At 38.5% G+C, this 7,698-nt stretch overlaps 1 pseudogene; it reads right to left on the bottom strand.

Moving 5' to 3' along the window:
* Positions 1–834: 834 nt before the first annotated feature.
* On the bottom strand, positions 835–6,669 carry LOC138160928 (dnaJ homolog subfamily A member 3, mitochondrial pseudogene; annotated as a pseudogene).
* Between the last annotated feature and the right edge of the window lie 1,029 nt (positions 6,670–7,698).

Genomic DNA, 7,698 nt, shown 5'->3' on the forward strand with positions numbered 1-7,698 from the left:
ACTAAAATGTGAGGGATGACAGGGTAAGGACAATTCTATAATGATAATTATGCCCTATAGTGAAAACATTTAAGACCTCCCTAACCCCCCTTCCCATTAATCTTCTTAGATCATTAAATTGCTTCACTGTACCACAAAAGTGTTTACTATACAAGATGAACTGTACCCCTAGGATTTTGAAAACAATAACACAGAGAAGTGGTTGTGATGAAGAGAGAAATTGAATAGCTTTTGACATACCCTGTTAGAAGGAAGAGGACAATGTCAAAGCATACTGAGTATAGGCTTCTATAGAAAAGAAAGCCTATAGGGATGGATTCACTTGGGCAATTCCTCAGCGTACTTGTTAAGTGAGAAGTTAATTAGTTCACAGATGTATGCAACTAGAGGCTTCATTTTAAGTTATGGGAAAGGTTTTGTGTTTTCTTTTCTGGTTTTTTTTTTAGTTCCATAGTTACAATTCACACCACATCCAACTCCAAATAAAAAATTTGGCTCTGTAAGAAGTAGGTAATTGCTCTACTATGTGCAGTCAGAAAAAATTTGGCTTACCTTCCCACGTACAGAAAATTTGCATCATTTGTCAAGATATCAGGATCTATCTTAGAGTTAAAGCATATCTTATTGATAAATCCATCTACTGGTAACCCTATTCTAAGGGGAATTTTGTCACATGATTTTCCTCTGTTGCCAAAGTATGTCAGAGAACCTCTGCATGCAACTGCTGTGCTATGGATCTGGGATCCTTTCATTTTCCAGTCCAATAGACAGACTGATGTGTCCCTATGACCCCTCTGTCTAGTTTCCAGTGGACTGTTTGCCTCACCTGGGGTATCAAGAACTAAACATTTTCTTATATTTGGAAAGGGATTCCTTCTTGTTCTTCCCAGCCTCAGGCCGACCTATGCTTCTGACAGAACTATCCATCGTACTGCCATCAGCAGCTGTATTTGTCACACTATTTTGGCATCAGCCTCATCGTCTGCTAGCTGAGCATCAGGCTTTGCTGCTTCCTTGTCAATCTTCTGGGAATTCCAATTTTTACGTGAATGTAGTGGTCCACATAGCTATACTATGTACTAATCGAGGGGATGCATTTCCCACTCATTTGTATCTTTTGGTCAATCTGTATCCCAGGAGGGATTGTGACATTGATTATCTCATATAGTCCCTGAGCTCTGGCTGTCCCAAGGACAGCTTGAGTAACAGAATTAAAGAGGTCTAAATGGGTATCTGTTTCATCCCATCTAAACACAGACTTCTCTGAAACTTGAACACTATGGAATTTCTTTTTTTTTTTTTTTCCTGTAAGGCCTTCTAACAGTTTGGACATTCTCTACTCCCGCAGGTATTGGCACTATGACCTTCTTCTGTTTGGCTTGTGCTGTTCCCTTACATACTACGCAAGAGTAGTTTCTATGGATTCATGGCCTCCTAGTTGCCCACATGTAGAAAACATCACAAAAGGACCTGTATTTTATGGTTTCCATTCCTGTGCCATTGTAGTAATGGTACTGCTTAGCTTCGGTTCCAGGTTAATTTCCTCTGCCATAACATTGCTCACATGTGTCATTAATGTTCACAGTGAATTCTTGGTTAACACTCTTTGTAGCTTGAATGAATGTCAGTTCCACGATGTGCTCCTGCAGCTGATCTCCAAACAAAGATCCTGAAAACTCCCCAAAGATCTTCCTAAATAGCTCCTCTTGGTCCACAGTAGGGCCAAGTAGCTCTATCCAGAGTCCAAAGTCAAAGCCAACTGAACCATAAGTATCTAATTGTTTTTGCTTCTGCCAGCTGTGAGAACTTTTCTTTAATTAAAAATTAACAAAAAAAGATTCAACTCAAACTTCATCTTTTGTGTAAAGCCTTCCTCTTTCCTGTCCTCTCAGCCCCATGATACTTCACTCCCTTATCCAAATTACTTTTATTCATTTTGCATAGGGTGTAACATCCTTCTAACTGGATTCTCTAACAAAGACTATATAACCTGTCATGATATCTTTAAGAACCAAATGGAATGTTGTTTTAACATTATTTTGGGGACTGTACAGATGGAAGGCTTGAGAGAAGTTTGGAAAGAATGTTTTCCTGTCATAGATAGAAAGAAACTAGAGAAACTGGAGAGGTATGAAATAGAGAGTCCTTTCATGTGGAAAATTTTCAACTTTTTCTTTAATGATTTAGCTATTAATAAATTATATATTCAACATCTTTACTATACATTTAATATTAGGAGATTTAGGGATTTAATATAAAGTAATATGAGTAACTACTATTTGGAAAGCAAGTTTCTCCAATTTATGAAATTGACAGCATTTAGTGAACTTAACTAGCTATTCAGTTTTGTTGATAGAGAGATGTTGAAATGTTACTAATTATAAAGAGGAAATATTTGGACTTATCCTTGGATTACTTGTACATGTACACATATGCTGTCTCCCCCATAAGAATGTAAGCTCTTGAGGGCAGGTTCTATTTAATTTTTATCTTTTATCCTCAACACTTAGCAAAGTGCCTGGCATATAGTAAACATTTAATAGACTTGTTGATTGGTTGACTTGCACACATAAAAGGAAGTAAAATAAATGTACAATTGGAAGTAGTTGAATCTTGTATCAAGGGAAAAGGACAAAAGGGACAACGAAGTGCTATGCTGGTACCCATGGAAATTTAAACGACCTAGCAGAATATTTCTAGCATTTAGGGCAGAGCTCAATGGAGAATTAGAATTTTTTTATGTAGTTATTCTGTTGTTTGCTACACTCGCTATGTCACTCCTGCAAATTCTAAAGAACAGAGCGATGCAACAATGATGATTTAGACACTTCAGTTAGTTCTTCTCTTACTTTGAACATAGCACACTGTGCACTGTCCCTACTTGCAGCCACCAGTGAAGTTTAATTGCCAAGTTAAAACTTCAGGCTACCTGTAGGGAGCAAGCAGACACTGAACACAGGTGAAATGAATTCAAACCATCCACGAATCCCATGTGGAAAATATCCATTTAGCCAATAGTCTAGTAGCAAAAACATGGAAATCTATGACCCTAGTATAATTTGATTTTTTGAATACCACAGGCAGGTATTCATTGCTATATTAAGTCTCAACAGCCTCAAAATGTATAGGCTTTTAAAATCATTTGCAGTGAAAATGGAAAATTAAGAAGCAACTAAACCAGGCATTGGCAAACTTTCCCTGGAGAATGGTGAAGATGGTTTTACATTTTAATATACAAAAAATTGTTATTTAAAATATAAAAAAAATAATTCTTAGATCAGCTGTCCAGAAACAGGCAGGGGTCAGATGTGTATATCATAGTATTACACTGTTTTCTGTTAAATGTACCTAATGGTCTAAGAACCCATACCTCCAATGTTCTTTGAGCTCAAATATGGATAGAATGTTGAAAAATGAGAAGTGATTAAAGTAAGGGATATCAACAATAATTACCATAATTCTTAAGGATCTTTATTCTTTATTAATTGCTAATGAAGAGACCAGAGTGCCTAGGAAGCACCTGGGTTTGATTTCCTTGCCAAGCAGAGAATTATAACAGCCAAGGGCAATACTAATTTAGAACATATACTCATTTGTAAAACTATGGAGGAAGATATTTGAAGATTATGAGCCATATTGTCTCACATAACAGGAACAGAGGAAGAAAAACCAAGTTTGCTGCAACTTTGTTTAGCAACCCAATGAAGTGAGATCATTCTTAGTTTAGTCATTCTTTGCTCTTGTATTTTGCCACGATGTTTCAGTTGCCTTCATCCTTTACCCTTGTGGTCCATTCTACCACTGGTGAGTTCCTCTATGGTTTTTTTTTTTTTTGCTTTTTTTTTTTTTGGGGGCAATTGGAGTTAAGTAACTTGCCCAAGGTTTCACGACTAGTTTTGTGTGTGTGTGGGAGGGGTGGGGTGGGGTGTTAAGTGTCTGAGGCTGGAACTGAACTTGGGTCCTCCTGACTCCGGGACCAGTGCTTTACTCACTTGCACCACCTAGCTGCTCTTGCCCCCCCAACCGCCCCCCCGCCCCCGACTTCCTCTATTTTGAGGAAAGGCCTAGATCAGTAATGTTTCAGTCCCTGGACTTTGTCATCATGCTGCAATGTGGTTATCTCCACCCCTCCCACTGCTTTTTAAAAATTCTTTTTTATGTTTTATCTTTCCCTCAGTAGGGAAAGGTTATATTTTTGCATCTGTTTACTTAAGGATGGAACTAGAAGGGAAACACATAAATGAAAAATAGAAAAGATCTGTCAGGATTTATATTAAAAATTCTTCTCCCCATTGATGACAGTGTAACCACAACATTTAAACTTATTTCATAGCTTTATAAGTAAGAAAAGCACTAAAGAAAATAAAGATGAGAAAGTCATCTGGAACAGAACAAGTATATACATATTGAGGTCTGACTGTGCTGCTGGTGATATAATTTTGAGAGCCCTGAAAGACCAATTCTCATGGTATATGAAAGTGGGGAGGATGCTGAACACTTGCTTGTTCAAGTAAAATCAAAACCTGCACCTTAAAGACTGCTCTTCAACCAGTTATTTTTTATGCACATGATAATAATTATAAGATTCTGTAGAAAATGGAATGAGAGAAATAATCTTGATGAGCTTTTGATTATTCATGTCAAATAGGAAGAAAAACAAAGAAAGGTGTGCTCACCAAAAATGTTTTCCACTACTATTGAGTATATCTAGCATTGAATCAAAATTTAAAAAAGAGATTCCTTGTAGCTTGTAGTGTATTCTAGATGATCCAATTCACAAATGACATTGAACTTTTTTTCATCAAGTCCAGGAACATTATAGAAATTCCTAAATGAGGTACATAATCACTTGGGAATTTCAATCTAACTATCCATGTAGACCAAAAAAAAAAAGAGAGAATGAAGAATAACTATTCTCCAGGCTGTGATAGATAGTTGGATCATTAACTCCTATGGATGGTCTGTGTGATTACGTAATTAAATACTTCTCTCTCTCTCTCTCTCTCTCTCTCTCTCTCTCTCTCTCTCTCTCTGTCTCTGTCTCTCTCTCTGTCTCTCTCTCTCTCTGTCTGTACTCTAATGGGTCTGGAATTAATTGGAGTAGTAAAGTTAATCTAACAATCTTTAAAGATATATTTTAAATATTAAATTTGATATTTTTCAATGAAAAACTGTCTATTCTCTCTTTATCTCATACCTCCCCCATTAAGAAATAAAGAAAAGTAAAACATATTATATATATATATATATACACACACATATATATGTATATACACACAAATACACACACATATATATGTATAATATTACACTATTATTTATAATCAAGCAAAACACACCCCTTATTAATCATACCTCCCCCCATGGCTCTGCCAAAATGCCTTAATCTCTACTCTGAGTCCATTCCCTCTTTATCTTGAGGTGAATAGCTTCCTTTGTCATGATTCCTCTTGAATTGTGGTTGGTCATTTCATTGATCTCATTTCTTAAGTCTTTCCAGTATTGTTATTATATAAATAGGGACAGCAATATGACTCAGTAGATGAGAGTTCGGGGCCTGGAGTCAGGAAGATGAGTCTTCCTGGGAGTTCAAATATTGCTTCTGACAGAGGTGGTTGTCCTCAGTGTTGTTTGTCCCAGTTATGAGAATGGGAATCTCAAGATCTTCCCTGCCCCTTGGCCCTTTGATAAGCTTAAGTGACTCTGAGAACCTTCCCAGATTTGAAAATATACTCTGTCCCCTAATAGGCTGAATGTGGTCACATGGAGCCTGTGGAGGAGGCTTGTTTTTCAGCATGCCCACACCTTGTTACTTTGTGATTGGGCAGTGGGTCAAGAGGGTTGTTACATTTTCTGAGCCAGTAGAAGGCTATATATACGCTGATGTGAGGTTTGGTTTTGGGGCTCACTTTGAGAAGAGTTGTGTGATTTGACCAGACTAGACTCTGGGCAGCCGTCGAGCCCCCTGGCTTTGAGAACCCAGATATTGGTTCTTCCCTCTCTGGTAACTGACTAGGTATGGATTTAATGGTCAGACAGCTGGAAGCCTGTCTGCTGGTCTGTTTCTCTGTCTGTATTTTTTTGTCAGCTTGTATTCTCTGAAGTTCGGATTGCTGACCTTTTCCCCCTGAACTAGGTAAATGACATATGTTTGATTAAAACAAGATTGTTAATCCATTTTGAGTTGCTTTCCTTTAGAAAAGCAGATCTAGGAACCTGTGCTAGCAGCCATCCTGGGTATCCCAGGGTGCTTGCTGCTACAAATGGTGTCACAAACAGGATCTGCAAGCCAAAAGGCAAGTATGGGGGCTGTTTGTTTCCCAGTTGTGGTAGCTGTGACTCTGTGGAGCCATGGAACAGGAGTGCAGAACTGCCTGCATGCTGACTTAGATAAGGTGAGAGCAGAAATGGTGAGCTGCCTGCATCCGAGACTGGGGCGGAAGTCAGGGGCCGCTGCCTCCTGCAGGAGGAGGAGGAACCCAGGAGTTTGGAATTCAGCCACAGGACAAGATAAGGACTGTGCAGCAAGGCAGGAGCACTGAATGTGTTTTCCTGCTGCATCCCACAGTTTGGGACCCAGGGGGAGGATGGGATTGTGTCTATGGTGGGTAGGGTGAAGTGCCATGGACCCCCAAGGACCCCACCTTGTTGGTTTTGTTGCCTAGTCATCCCTCAGCACTTGGAAGCAGGGGCTGGAGCAGTGTTAAGACTGGGACTTGGGTCATTGGAGACTGCACCTGAAAGTGACAGAAGGAAGCTTATAATTGAAGGGTAGTGTATGTCTGGGTGAAGGACACCCCTCCCCCAGAACTTTATTTGGACATTTTTGTTTTGAATTGAGGTGATTATAATGCTATGTACTTTGTGTTTGTTTAAGGCCCTGTGGCAACTTTGGTAGAGTTGTTGTGTTATGTATCTTGCAAATGTGATGTTTCTATTTTGTGAGGATTATGTTGTACTTAAGAGATGTTAATGCTAATTCAGATGTAAGTTGCCTATGTAATAGGCATGAAAGATCTTGGGGCAGATCTTGCTGCTACAATCCTTTGCTCTCCAAGAGGACCATGACATTAGGAAGGTGATGCCATGACATGCATGTGAATTGGATTTAAGTGAATAAGGTAACCTTGGACAAGTCATTTAACCTAATTTGCCTCAGTTCTTCATCTGTAAAATGAGGTAGAGAAAGAAATGGCAAACCACTCAAAAGTTTTTGCCAAGAAAACCCCAAATGGAGTTACAAAGAGTCAGACATGAGTGAAATGACTGAACAAAAACATAAACTACTCTCCTGGTTTTGGTTATTTCATCCAGGATCAGTAATACAAGTCTTCTAAAATGAGGAGGAAACTGTCCTCTTTATCATTTATTACACTGTAATAGTATACCATCACATACACATATTATGACTGGTTCAGCTATTACCTTATTGATGGTAACATTCCCAACTCACAAGTCTTATTTCCAATTCTTTTTTATTCAAAGAGAGCTATTATAAATATGAATGTATGTATAGGTCCTTATCCTTTTTATTCTCATGGGGGATACAGATCTCGCAGTGGTATTATGGGTTAAAGGGTAAGAACAGTTTAAGAGATTTTTTTGGCATAATTCCAAATTGTTTTCCAGAAAGACAGGACCAGTTTACAAACCTGCCAGTAGTGCATTTATGTACCCACTCCCCCACAAGCCCTCTAG

Source organism: Petaurus breviceps, unplaced genomic scaffold, assembly GCF_028583685.1.
Source record: "Petaurus breviceps papuanus isolate PSGF00001 unplaced genomic scaffold, PetGlider_PUasm1.0 118, whole genome shotgun sequence".
NCBI classification, from domain to species: Eukaryota; Metazoa; Chordata; class Mammalia; order Diprotodontia; family Petauridae; genus Petaurus; species Petaurus breviceps.